This window comes from Lissotriton helveticus, chromosome 4_1, assembly GCF_964261635.1.
Source record: "Lissotriton helveticus chromosome 4_1, aLisHel1.1, whole genome shotgun sequence".
NCBI lineage: Eukaryota > Metazoa > Chordata > Amphibia > Caudata > Salamandridae > Lissotriton > Lissotriton helveticus.
In genome coordinates this window covers 4,018,848-4,033,390 of record NC_136063.1, presented here as the reverse complement: position 1 = coordinate 4,033,390, position 14,543 = coordinate 4,018,848, and the positions used below count along the sequence as shown (strand labels likewise).

General features: G+C 42.7%; 1 protein-coding gene and 1 long non-coding RNA gene across 3 annotated transcripts in view; one reads left to right on the top strand and one right to left on the bottom strand.

The window, feature by feature from the left end:
- Window positions 1-14,543, bottom strand: part of LOC144828274 (phospholipase A2 inhibitor and Ly6/PLAUR domain-containing protein-like) — a 230,831-nt gene that overhangs the window by 183,688 nt on the left and 32,600 nt on the right. The gene's annotated exons all lie outside the window — the stretch shown is intronic.
- LOC144828276 (uncharacterized) overlaps window positions 1-14,543 on the top strand; it is a 102,809-nt gene that overhangs the window by 79,570 nt on the left and 8,696 nt on the right. Inside the window, exon 2 of the long non-coding RNA XR_013610410.1 lies at window positions 11,453-11,606. This is a non-coding gene — a long non-coding RNA (uncharacterized LOC144828276). The remainder of the gene's footprint in view (window positions 1-11,452; window positions 11,607-14,543) is intronic.

Here is a 14,543-nt window from a genome sequence, read left to right as displayed (position 1 = left end):
CTAGGAATAGGATTCCTGCAATCAGTCCCAGGATCAGGGGAAGTCCGCCAAAAATCGAATGGACGAAATCTGGAAAAATACCCAGTATGGCTTTGAATGGTGTTAATGCCATCGAAAATACTGTCTTAAATACCTTTGAGACCCCAGTGGTATCAGAAATATTTAAGATTTCGCTTAGGATTTCCGCGAAATGTACGGGGGAATTAGTTGATAATAATGTATGTATCTCTGCAGTCGTCCTTGCGACTTGTAGATCATACGTTTCTTTTGATGACGTGAGCCTTGTAGGCGTCTGAAGAAGCACTGTTTTCATTCTGCTTAAAGTATCTATTCGAATAGAAGTAATTTTCAAATTGGGCCATGCCCTTGCCTCCCTGTCTGGAAAGGAGCTGGGGAATAAAGAACGTCCACAGCACTTGACCTTCGCCGTTGTAGTTACTAGATAAGGAGTCCCGGGCATAAGACTGCAACATCTGCGGTCTACAATAAGAATGTAACTCCCATTATAGAGTCTTTGAAAGAATGGTTCTATTTCAGTTGCAGGTGCGCCTTGCTGGTGACATGAAAGGTTGTATGAATTCCCTTCACAGGCTCCATGCAAACTAATTCCGTTACACAGAAGCGTGCCGCTTAGTGACATAGCACAATTGTTGCCACTAAGAAACACTTTCTGTCCTTTATTACTGACACATGCATGTGAATAGGGCAGGTTCCAAGTTGTTTTAAGGTACCCCTTTCCCAATTTCTCGTACATGCCAGCCTGTATATATTTTTGGCAGTATTGAAACCTGAAGGTTGAGATTGGAATATTTATGATTCCGTGGATTATCCATTCACTGACAGGTCGTTCTGACATTGTCAACGGTAATCTTTCTAGTTTTTCAATGCTCAAGATTGTATAATCAGCACCCTTTTGCGCCATACCGATTTGTCTATCAGTAAGGTTAAAGATTTGGAATAGTGACGTTGTGTTGATTAAACGCCAAGGCACATAGCCTGAACGCAGATTTTGTAACGTCCAGCCAAGCTGTACAATAGAACGCAATTGTGACTGACCATGTTGTAATAACAGTAAGTCTTGCGATAATATATCGATTGCTGACGACACAATGCTGTCCAATGAAAAAATTCTGGAGGACAGAGTCATTAACCCATTGTCCACTACAGAAAGTGATTTTTCCAAATTGATACGGTCAATTTCCCGTATTCTTTCTGCTGTCTCAATTTGAGTAACCTTCCAGGCCTCATTGTATGCTGCATATACAGAGGCTGCTATGAAACGCTTTTGACGCTGTTTGCGTGGTCCCAGTATGAAATCACGCAAGTCAGCACCATCAGTAAGTAAAGTTAGGTGTTGCTTAATTTCAGGCAGTGTGGAAGTCTGTAGCCATTGAAGGCATAATTTGCCCACACTGTAGGTTGTTATTATCCCTGGGTGATGTCTTTGGGGATATCTAGGGTCTGGCCTGGTCATTTTGAAACCCTGTGTTTTATTCAGGAATCTATCTTGACAGTGATTTGTATCTGTGGGCCAGATCAACCATTGTTTCCAATCAGGATGTGTTCTGTTTTGGTTTAGTATATGGTTTACGTCTATCTCTTCATCTGTATCAGAGCTATTGCTAAACATTGTTGGCTTTGGAATAGACGGATTATTTAAATCTTTGATTTTGGCTAAGCCAAGACAGGTGGTTTGTTGAACAGTGTCATTTAAAAATATCATTTGTTCTGGGATCATGCAGGCTCTAAACAAAGCTTCTATACCCTGTACTTGCCATTCTTTTGTACCCCAAACACTTTTCAAATCAACATTTTTGTCCCAATAATCAAATCCAAATGTATTCATTTTTTCAAAGAATGAATCTGAATATATCAATTTTGTGTTGGTTATCATGGTTTTCATCCCTGTCTTGTTTGACAATTTAAAATAAAATGTTTCAGCATTACTTATGTTAAAACCTGAAAAATATGAATATTTGTCATAAACGGTTCTAGAGCTCCCTTTTGGAGGTGTAGCACAATGTTCCCATTGATTATAATTTAAAACATTTCTAGGTTGTGCCGATTTATGCAAAAAATGGTTACCATAATGGTTATAGCAATACATACTATCATAATTTGTAGAACCTTGCAAATAATCATGTTTTGTAAATTTAGCAGACATTACTAAGTCAGACATCATATTGTTGATGCTTTCGAAGTCCCAATCATCAGCAAATGAGTTTGGTTTTGCAAAATCACTCAATGAGATCTTGATTTGGTGTGGATATTTCAGGATCTCGACCGGACCATAAATTTCATAGTCAGTGTTGTCCCAGGCTACCCCACCAGGTATCGGATTGGCTGTGAAGTTGGCTGAAGAAAGTTCTGAAGAGAGTTCTCTTTTCTCGACGTGTGAAGATGTGTGTGGTTTGAGGATCAAGTTGATGTTCTGACTTGCTGTGTCCATTTTAGCATATTTTCCCTCAATGAAGCGTCCCAAAGTAAATACCATGATGAGCCAAAGTATGAGGATAAATGCACCAAAACCCACCCAAAATTCAATCCATGGAGAAACCAGATATGTTTCTTTCAGATGTTTCAAAAGTTCCTTAGCTTTGTCTTTAAAGGATTTTGATGATGGCTGCGTCTTTGATTCACTGAGGCTTTCAGAGGAATCATCGAAGTTGATGAAGTACCCGGATGCAGTTCTGTCAATTGTTCCAATTGCTTCAGGATTTTTGTTTCTTGCATTGTCACTCGGCACTTCATTGTAGATTGGTGTGTCTCTGCTAAATGTCTTTATTTGGGTTTTAAGAGGTCTGAGTTCTATTGCATTGTTGCATAGTCCTTCTTGTTCTTCTTTAGGCGTTTCGAATGTGATGAGCCTTTTTGTTAGGACCTCTGTACTGGTAGCAAACCTTGGTGTTCTGCTACTTATTGGGAGTCCACTTGGCCTACTGTTTGTTATCGGCCACATTTTGTGGTTTTACCAGGTCGATGGATACAACTCGGTTCTCCTTTTTACCAGCAAGTGGCGGTAGTACAACTGATCTTGTCCCGTTGACAGACAAGACAGGAACTGCTTTTCTGTAAGAAGGCCCAAATTCCTTCTTTACCGCGATCTTCTCCCTGACTAGATCCCCGACTTTTGGAATCCAGACAGGTCTTGCTGGGACAGGTGGTGATTCTTCAGTGGTTGTTGGCTGTTGTTTCAACTGTATGTTGCTCAGGTCTTTTCTTGTTTTGTTTAAGTCCTGCAAAATAGCCAAACGGTCTTTGACATCAAAGGTTTTTTCTATTACCACTGAAGTCTGACTATCAAGGTCAGAGATCAACATCCTAGTTCCGAATAATAATTCGTACGGACTGAATCCCTTCAGAGAATTTCTTGGCAAGTTATTTAGACTACGTTGGACACTTATTAGATGTTTGACCCACCCAGCTCCCGAACCTAATATCCTTTCTATTATAGATTGCTTTCTGCCTTGGTTTTTTCTTTACACCATCCCGTACCCTCAGGAAGGAAGTGAGAAGATTCCCGCTGGGCTGTGCTCATTTGGCCATATTTCCCCCCAGGCTGGTATGCCTAAGTGAAAACAATGGTCAAACGTAACATGCTCTTAGCGTATATGCCATTTAGACTCGCAAATCTTTGTATAACAGTCCGGACGTCAGCCGAGTGCTGAGGATCTACATTATAAGTGGAAACTAGCCTGTATATGTTAATCGCAAGCCATTCTTTTTACTGGTAATATTATCTGCCTTGATACGACGAGGTATTAAACTGTTTCTCTCCCCACTGCGATCTCTGTTGCAGTTTGGGCAGTTTTTTACAAACATGGTGTAGTGCAGGCTCATGCCTGGCCACCAGTACCGTGATTGTAATTCTTCCAGAGAATTTTTCAGTTTGAGGTGTCTGAGACCCTCGCCCATGTGTGCGTCTGCGATTAACAAGCTTCTCCTGTCCATGTTTGGAATCACTCTATCCCCCACTCCAGGGATTCGAGCAAAAGGGACGGAGTTTGCATCGATTATGTATGTATAATTGAGTGGATAGTTGATCGGTAACGCTGAGCAGTCGCCTTTTGATGACGTTTTCACTGCCAGCATTGTTTCACCGTCAATGTATTTTAATGTACGTTTTTTTCGATCTACGGGAGCCGGTTTAGTGGCTGCCGCTGCGGCTGCTTCAGCCAATGAATTCCCCACAACGTGAACGCCATCACGCTGATGACTCAGTGAGTGTGTCACGTGAGTCTTTGGTAGTTCTTTTTTCAAAAGAGCTACTTGTTCCCAGAGCAGTTTCTGCTTTATTGGTGCATCTGTGTCATCTTTGTAACCGTTCTGAATCCATGTCTGCAAATCCTTGTTATATGCTTTGACGCAGTAATATGAATCTGACACTATAAGTGTCGGGAATTCGCGATCCGCATTATCTAGCGCCATTTTCAAAGCTATTATTTCAGTTTGTAGTTCTGAATTAGTTTCTACTGAGTGTGATTTTGTTAATAGAGGTCTTAGTTTACCTCCGCGCCACACTTCTTTTGTAATCTCACATGTGGGGTTGTATGCTTGTTCTCCCCAAACGGAGGGTTGAGCATGTCCGTCTGTATAGATTACACAGGCGTAATGTCGTAGAGGCAGAATGTCGATTGGCAGAGGATACGTCTTTTCATATTTTAGATTTTTTAATTCTTCAAGTTCTGGATCAAAGTAGTAGTATACTTTGTCCGTTGTGATTGAATTCACCCATTGTATCCATTCCGGATTCAATGTTGTTGTTGGTAAATTACAAGGTGTTGTTAGTGCCTCAAAGGCTGATTCTGCTGTTCTGACTGTGATATGTCTACCGTCAGCTATGTCTTTTTCTCTAGCTATTGCGGTTTGAACTGCACGAATTATTTTTTCTGTATTACTGAATTTCTGTTCAGCTTCTGTATACAAGTGTGATTTGAATGCAATTGGTACCTTTTCTCCCTCATTAGAGGTCAGGTATGTGAATCCGCATCTCCCTGGGATGACTCGGATCACAAGGTTGCGTGTGTTATCACGTGTTTCTAATTTTGTTTTAATTAGCATGTCTGTTTGTAAGGATCTCAAAATTTCTGTGTGTGTTTGAGTCCAATTGGATCTTTTAAAGTCTGGTTTAATTAGATCATAAAGGGGTTTGACCCTTTCTGCGTAATTTGCAATGTAAGTTCTTCCGAAATTTAGGAAGCCTAGAATTGACTGTAGGTTTTTTAGTGTTTTAGGAGCTTGGATTACGGCACATTTCTCTAGGAAATTGTCTGCCAGGCTTTTACCTTCACTTGATAACTCATATCCTAAGAACAGGACTGTCAGATGGGCAATTCTGGACTTTTTAAAGTTGAATTTGTATTCCTCTGCAGCGAACCCAAGTATTATGGTGTTCACTCTTTTCAAGTGAGTCTCCAAGTCATCATCTGTTAAGAAAATGTCATCGACATAAGATAATGCTTCATCATCATATAGTTGTAGTAATTCTGTTACTCTCGCTGAGAATACCCCTGGGCTGTTCTTGTACCCCTGGGCTAACCGACAGAATTGTTTTTGAGTGCCATTTACTGAGAATGCAGTTAAATATCTGCTCTCTGGTGCTATGTTTTGACAAAAGAATCCATTGGAGATGTCCAAGGTTGTTTTGTATTTTTTGCGCACTATGTTATTCATTAGTGCAGCACTGTGTGAGTTTTGCACTGCAAAGGTTTTGCAACATGTGTTAAGGTGTCGGTAATCCAAAACTAGACGATATGAATTGTCTGGTTTGGAGACCGGAAACAAAGGGTTGTTCATTTGTGAGGTGCAAGTTTCAATCACCCCCTGGTATTCTAGCTGATCTAGTATTTCATTTACTTGTTTTTTAGCTTCTTGCTTAATTGGGTACTGCCTTTGTGCAGTAGGTTGTGATTTTAACTGGATTTTGTGAGGAGGAGAATCCTCATCCCATCCTACATGATTTTTATATAAAGCAGGTGCTAAGGCCACTGCCCACTTTCTAGCAAGTGTGTATTTTTTATGAATCGGGATTTGATTCGAGAAGGCAGGCATAATTACTTCTTCGCCATGAGGGCACTCCCTGACAAACTCTGGTGGCCAGTCTTTTTCAGCTAGAAGGATATCATAGCCTTTGGAGAGGTTATCCCAAAATAGTCCCCTTATTTTCCTAGTCTTATCTCCCTCTATACGTAATGTTATCTCGTATATCTTGTGGGGCTTGCTAACTCTGGTGTCTGCAGTTTCCACTTGAAGGTATTCATTCGTGTCCACTGTCTCCAGATGATTCATAAGGACTTTGCGAGCTATGCTCACCTCTGCTGCGCTGTCTAGCATTGTCTGAGCCCATTCTCCGTTTTTCAGTTGTGTCCTCAGTATTCTCGGCATTTTTAACTACCTTGATACTGGCTACCTTCTTTTTTGGAAATTGTAATTTCTTTTTTAGCTGAGCAGGTTCCTTGTCTTTGGACTTGGCGTGCTCTTCTGATCGTCCTCTTCTTTCCGATTTCTGCGAGGAAGTCTGAAAAGATTGAGAGGGACGTGTATCAATGTCTTGATATCTATCAGGTTTTTTAATATTATCCCTATTTCTAAGGTTATATCTATTCCCAGAGGGGTCACTCTGCGGTGACCTCTGTCTTTGGTTTGGAGATTTCTCTCTTCGCCTAGGAGACCTTCCTCGGGACTGGAATTTCTTTTCTTTAGGATTGGATTGTTTGTTTCCATCCCAGTTCTTTTTTGGTGAATTATTATTATTAAAAAATATTTTTTCTGGACTTGTAGTCAGTTGCGGTTTTACTGGTATTCCACCTAGGCTATCTCTGCCTAGTTCCTCATAGGATTTTTCTATGATTCTGGCAATTTCAGCTGGTTGGTCTGCTATATCTGTCTCTTTTAACCTCTGGCGGATCGCCACGTTGGCTGCTTCACCTTTTATGTTGGCTAATAATATAGCCGAGACCTGCTTGAAGTCTTTTAGTAATTTCATACCAAGGGTTAAAGCAGGTTCTGGACCGTATTCATCTTGAATTTGTTTTAGCACATCTGGTATTACCGAAATGGATGGGACACCGTGCGTTTTTGTATAGATGGAAGCAAAGACTGTACCCCAAGTGTCACAGTCCTCAATGTGTGGTGCGATTCCCATTGGGAGACATATAGTCAGAATCCTGTGTTTTTCCAGCGGGGTGGTGTCAGGAAACACCGCCTCTATTTGGGTGATTTTCTGTGCCAACCCGAATGGTATTTGTTCCCGTTTAGCTGGAACTTTACCTAGGCAGGATTGGATGTTCTGTGGTGTGATTTTATTTGTGTTCCCCTGGTGAGGGGTCAGCTGTGGAAGTTTAATCGCTGGCTGAATTGTTGAAGTCCGCATTACATACTGAACTAATTGTCTATGAATTTTTAGTAGTTGTTTTAGCTGTATCAAATAAGAGCAAATGCTCTTGGAATTTGAGTGGTACTTCCACCTCCTCGAAAGGAGTGTATGTTTCAGGAGGTTCCTCTACTTTGTAATAGTGGAAGTACTTTGTTACAGCATTTGCTGCTGGAAAATGTATCCATGAATAGTATACCTCTGTCTGCCGATATTCGTGTGCCTCAATTACGAATATGACTGTGCCACCTCTAGGTGTCAGTCCATTTTCTATAAGTTTTAAGGTTATAGATCTCCTTTTAATGACCGGAATGAGTGTTATATTCGGGTCTGCTGCTTGCATGGTAGCATCAGCATCTGCGAGTTCAGTAGCTAATCTAACTGCCTCTCTTTCTTCATCACTGTCTCCCATTTTACAGACAGGATGGTATTATGTCTATTTGCAGATCAGGTTTCTTTATGGAACAAAGATTAGATGCACAATATTTTGGAACTGTTTATCCTTCAACGTTGACTTGACCAAGAACCATACATAGGAGTTCCCTCCTGCGAGGTTTTGGAGGATATAACCTTTCACCCACTCCAGACGTCTTTGGAGTATTTGGGAAAAGGGGTCTGAGTGAGAAAGCACGACTGAGTTACTCTAAATGTCTTACGTTAGTTTTATCGCCCTTTCCAAACGCGTTGGGCGCCATGTAGTGTAGCTCCTATTTTCCCAATAGGCTCTGCGCATTGGAATAGTACCTACAGCAGTAAAGGCCTAGGCCAGACGTTAACTAGGTCTACTACTGTCGATACTAGACTTAATTTTTGGGTTTGCCAGCTAAGCTCAGAGTTCGCTAGAAACTTTCTCGAATGTTCAAGGAGGAATTAACTTCCCTGATTAGACAAGAAGGGATTTAGTTTCTGACAACCATAGAACATGACAACTTTGCTCTCCCCTAATCAAGAGTCAATCTCGAGAGTCGTGTGAGCACAAGGCAATTATTTTACTCAGTCAGTACGTGCATTCTTAGTCTCATCAGAATGTAGAGAAAAGGAAGAGACGGGCGTGTTCAATAAAAAGGTGTTATTTATTGATCAGTCTCTTTTCTCATACATGAGAAATGGATCGATATTATTGTAATACTTATAGTTAAGTAAAGTGCATACATTAAAAGCAATAGTATAAAATAATACTGTAAAAACATTGATATGGTTTCTGAGCCATATGATGTTTAAAATGATTAAAATATATTTACATACACATATACATTTGACTAAACGTACTCAACTGGTGTTTCTAAATACGCCTACCCCGTATACCTGACCTAAGTCTAATGCGTGGGCGGGAATAGAAAGTTACAGTTTAAGTTAAGTTTGTTTTTGCCAAGTGAATAACTAAAGAATTCTCTGTGAGGGGTTATTCAGTTCTGTACCTGGAATTTAGGATGGATGAGGAATAGTATCTCTTTCTCTGCTCTCGATATTCCAGGCTGCCTGCGAGGGCTGCCCGAAAGCGCCGGTGCTGGGTCTCTCGGCTTGAGATAGCAGCGCGTCTCTCAGCGCGTCAGGAAGGCGGGGCTGCTGCCAGCGGGGTCTGCTTCTGCTCTCGGCTTCGGCAAGTATGGCTGCTCCGTCTTGTCACCATGCGTGTGTTTGCATAGGGCAAGGTCGGCAATATTTATACCTTAAAGGTGCCGAGATTGACGTAAGGATGGACATAGATACGTCAATAAAGATGTCATACGACTTGCTCGTTAGCACATTCTTTACTAAAGTTCTCTGTGAAATCAAAACAATGGCCGCACGGATTTTCCAGGTTGTCATAGGTTTGATTTGTTATGAGAACGTCGTATGCCTTATCAGGGGCTGGAGGAATGTCGCTTGTCTAATTAGATCTCAAGCGTTATGACCTAATCAGATAACACGTTCCTGTGCCGTAGTGTGACTGCGTCAGATAACGGTATCTGCATCATGGGGGTTTTCTTGCCTCATGGGCTGACTGTTAGTTAACTTGATAGTTAGTTTAACCAGAATAGGGTCAGGAATAGGGGGATCGATTCAGAACCTATAGAAATACACGACAATACGGGGTACGGTACGCGTACCCAATGCATGCACATCAGAAGTCCCCAGAGCCACCACAAACCTCCAGGAGGTGGGCCGCATGGCCCCCCCTCCCAACATTTAAAAGCCCCAGGGGGTGGTGGTCCCCGAAGCTGGGCGGTCTGTCACGGACTCCCAATTTAAAAATGTAGTTCCCCGGGGAGTTGGCGGTCCCTGGAGTGTGTGGGGAGGCTTGACCCCCCCCCCCACACACAGGTATTTTTTATTTTTTTTAAAAAGAAGCCCGGGGGGGGTGACGGTCCCCGGGGCTTCAGGGGGGCCATGAGCCCCCCGCATACATAATGTCAAAGCCCCAGGGGGTGGCGATCTCCGGGGCTGGGTAAAAAAAAGAAGCCCCAGGGGGTGGCGGTCCCTGGGGCTGTGGGGGGCCATGAGCCCTCCCGCACACATAATGTCAAAGCCCTGGGGGGCAATGGTACCTGGGGTAGAGGGGCCCCTCTGGACCCCCCATTTTAAATAAGTACATTACCCCCGAGATTTAGCCCCCCAGGGGCTAATTAGCAATAAAGGGGCTTCGTTTTTTTTTTTCTTTTTCACAGGGTACGCATACATTATGTGATTACTCTACAATAACAGGATGTGCATGCAACTCCAACACTCGGACACTGATTTCCAGCATCAAGTTGTACAGTGTACCTTATACCTGAATGAGAATATACGTATATAAATAAGCTGCCCTCATGTGCCAAAAACTACAACTTAAACCTTTCACAGCCCTATGTTACTACAACTACAACACTCCACTGAATGTACAATAAACATTCATAATCGCAGAAATACGTCATGTCTACCATATTTTATGTGTGCAACTTTAAACGAATATACAGTCAGTGATACCTCGTACCTTCCATGTTGGCCAGGTTGTAGAACTTTACAAATATAATGACACATTTACTTTTAAGACCCGGGTGACATCAGCACTACACCCGAATCACTTGATTTTTCATATAGCTCATGACCGAATCATGCCCATAGCTCTGGAATCATGCTTCAGAGCCTTGCGCAGTACTAGTGTACATCAGGCCAGCCCACTCCACTTACGCTACCAGGAAAACACAACAACACTACATGGCCCAGATTTCCATTGTAGTGATTTCTTAGTTCCAGGTCTAGTTGTCAGAATGACACACACACTCCCTCATGGCTGGTATACACCCACACCATACCCATCCAGCACATGCGTCACAACACACGTGACCCTACCTATAAATAAGATGAGGCGAACGTGCTCTACGCCATTTTAGAGTTGCTCCCATCCGCACCGCTGTGATGGTCCGTCCTAGTGGTTCAGACACCTCATGTAGGCCCCAACTACCTAACAAAGGGGCCCACTACGACGTGCCTGGCCTCTTTGGTCACTGAGTTAGTAGTACCGAAGCACTGAGCAGGTGAAGAACCTTCGATGATGATGATGGGAGCAAGAGTATGTCGTTAGTCATAACAATATCAAGTCTCGGCACCATACATCAGATTTCTTGGTGGCAGATCGGGACTACATGATGGTGTCCTGTCCACGAAAAGGTGAGCAGTGAGGCCTGGGTGCGCATGGGAATGTATAGCAGACTGGATACAAAAAAGTGATGCAGCGATTTAGATGAATGCAGTCCTATATAGTGTATCAAATTACAAGTATATATTTTTTTGCCAATAGCAGGAATGTTTTTATAATCGCTCAAACGTCCGGAATATAAACTATACAAATAGTTATTTTAAATATGAGAAGGAACGTGTGCGAAAGGGCGATGTTATTCAACTCCACATTAAGATAGTAACAATTACCAATCATACCATCTTCTTTTTTACTATCTTTTAGATGTAGAGCTTCAGGGTGCATTATGTCCCGGCACGTAGTGAAAAACACACTGAAGACAAAAAGTTGAGCTGCGAATATTCTTTGCAGTCACTTTCTCACTTCCTCTCTCCTTTTATAAAAAAATTACACACAATGTTAACTTCCTTTTCATCTTATAGGTTGTGTTTCACAAATTGTCATCACCCCCCCACAAAAAACCTACAAAGCTCTACGTTTGTGTATTCTGCGATGATGCGCGGCCATTGTAACAACAACTAAGAAGCCTGTTTCGACACGTAGTGCACCCTCTTTGAATCACACCAATGGCACAAGGTGAGCAAAGAAGCTTGTTTCCAAAACAAGAACAGGTTATCTGTGAAAGGAGAGATTGGGTAGTGTGCAGCAGGTGCGCAACACCCATTGGGCTCACCGGGCTTCAGCCCCCCCGTCCCCAATAGAAATAATATTTCTAATTTGAAGTACTATGGTAACAGGCAGAAAGCCGTTTGGAGGTATTGTTAAAAGGTACTGGCTGTACAAAAACCATTATATTTACCCTGGATCCTCTACAATACAGAAAGGAAAGCAAAGTAAAACAAAACACTGTGAACCAGATTTACAACCCCCTTGCGCCACTTTCGCGTCCAAGGACTCCCCCTACAAAATCAAAAGTATGTGGGCCTCAATGACGCCTCTCAAACCCCGGGAACAACGGGTCGCCAGGAGGTAGTTATAGTTAGGACCTATTTTCCATAGGAAATCCACAACATTCTATTTGGAATAACTTTGGCGCCGGTTGACGAATCTTCAGCGAAATCTTCAAAATTTACAGTCAGCTCCTAACCTGAAAGTTTCACAGTGATTCGTCAAGCAGGGGCCGAGAAAAAAGGGGGGTCCCAAAACTCGTTTTCCACATGCAATTTTCCAAAGGCCGTTTAGCCACAGCTACAGCCCGAACTGCTAAATGGAATTACCCCAAATTTGGCACATATGTAATCCTCAGTTCTGACTTGTGCCTTTTGCTTAAATGGTGTCAATCTGTTCAGTAGTTTCTGAGAAAATTACAGTTATAAGCATTTATATATCGATTGGCGTGGGGGATCCGCGGACTATCAGTGGACCGTGGGTGTATTGTAAGCACACTCTTCCGATCATGCGCTGAATGCTAATTGGCTGTCAAATGGTTGTCAACATTCGAAACCAGGAACTGTTGGCAGCCATTTTGTGCCTCGGTAGAAGCGAGGCTGAAGAAGTCAGTGGACACGTAAATACATTTACCCTCCAGACCTGCTTAGGGGGTCCCAAAAGGAACCCCAGGGCCCACAATTTTTTTATAAATACCCAGCAGGTGCGTGTAGGGTGCTGCCGTGAAAAATAAATATATAAATAAAATGGAGTTTTTTTTATAATTAGCCCCTAGAGGGGCTAAATACCAGTGTCAAAATTATAATTATAAAATTTAATGGGGGGCCCAGAGAGGCCCCCAGCCCTCGAGATCATCACCCCCTGAGGCTACAAAATAAAAATGTTGGGGGGAGGGGTCCAAGATCCCAAAATCCACGGGGACCACCACCCCATGGGGCTTTATGTATTGTGGGAGGGGGACTGTGTGGCCCCCTCCTGGAGCACTAGAGGGCCCGTAACCCCCCGCGGCTACAAAGAAAATGGTTGAGGGGGGCTGCAAGGTCTCCAAAACCCCGGGGAACACCACTCCCAGGTGCTTTATGTAATGTGGGTGGCCCGGCTCCTGCAGTGACCCTGGCTGTCCATCCCACACTCCCATAGCAAGAAACTCTGTTCTCTCTTTCAAAATCTAAATCAGATTTCTTTTTCACATGGGAAGCTGCATGTTATTAGCTCACCATGTGGAATACCAAAGCCGGCTCCCAAAAGCGTAGAAGTTGTGCAGCTAAGGCGCTGAAGTTGTGTACCCTACAGATTATGAATCGTGCATCCAGCGTGTGCACACCAGGGGGCCGCACTGAGCGCCATGCTGGGTGCGCGATTTCTCATTTTACCGTAAAAAATAGCCCCTATCAGTAATTTCTAATATCCTCGGGGACCCCATCCCCGGGGCTTACATAAAATGCTGGGGACTGTGGGGGGAGCCTAATTGCCCTCACGGTCCCAGCCGGCTACCCGCGTCCTTCGGGAGCCGGCATTGCTTTTCCTCATGGGGAGATGCTAACTTGCATGTGGAAAAGTTGTCTGGTTTGAATTTTGAATGTGAGAACAGATTTCACCGTTCATTGTGAATCGTGAAGCAACACTGTCTGATTGTGATCGATAAAGAATTGAAAGAGTTGTGTTGTGTACTTCTTTTGCTTTTAATGTGCATAAGGTCAGATTTACAAGTTCATTGCGTTACTGTTGCATCATTGCTAAGATGGGAAAAGTGACTCGGAAATGGCTCAAGGGGCTTGTAAATCTGCTTCACAGTGTTCTGTCTTACTTTGCTTTCCTCTCTGTCATGTAGAGGATCCTGCGTAAATATAACGGTTTCTGTACAGCCAGTACCTTTCAAACCTACCCCCAAACTGCTTACTGCCTGCTACCAAAGTAACAGTTCAGGGAACACTTAAGTGAGCACAGAGGTTAGAAGTTCACCACACTATGTTGCTAATCGAAACAGTTACTGTGCTGGAGTTTTAAAAGTCTTCCATAGGAACCGTTAGTCGTAGAAGAAGTCAGTGGAAAATATAATAAAAATAATAGCAGGGGTTTGCTGGGGACCCCACAGTCCCGGGGATTCACTCATGTTGGGAGGGGGGTGCAGTAGGCTGTGTAAATTATATTGGGGAAACAACAATGGGGCTTATTGCAGCTTTTCTTTAATATAATGTGGAATAATGTTTATTTATTAGGCAGTGTTCACTTTTTTTTACGGATAGAGTCACTTTGTTACAGAAAATGTATTAATATGTAGGACGTTGTGTTCTGTATGTGTGCGTGGAACAAATTTAATGTTTAATTGGCTAAGGTGTTCCAACAACAAGCTTATCGTTCATTGGGTGTAAAGTACTGAAAATAGAAGTGTTTTCAGCAATTCACTTCTGCTCCGGAGAGTAGCAAGGACATCTAATTGGCTTACATGTTGTAAGGAGGACTTTCCTGAGCTTTATGTTGGTTGGTTGTGAAATATTGAAAGTAAAAGTGTTGCCAGCCATTCGCTTCCACTCTGCGGAGTAGGAGGGACATTTAATTTGCTGACGTGCTCCAAAGAGGACTTTACCAAGCCTAATGTTGATTGGCTGTAAACTGTTGACAGTA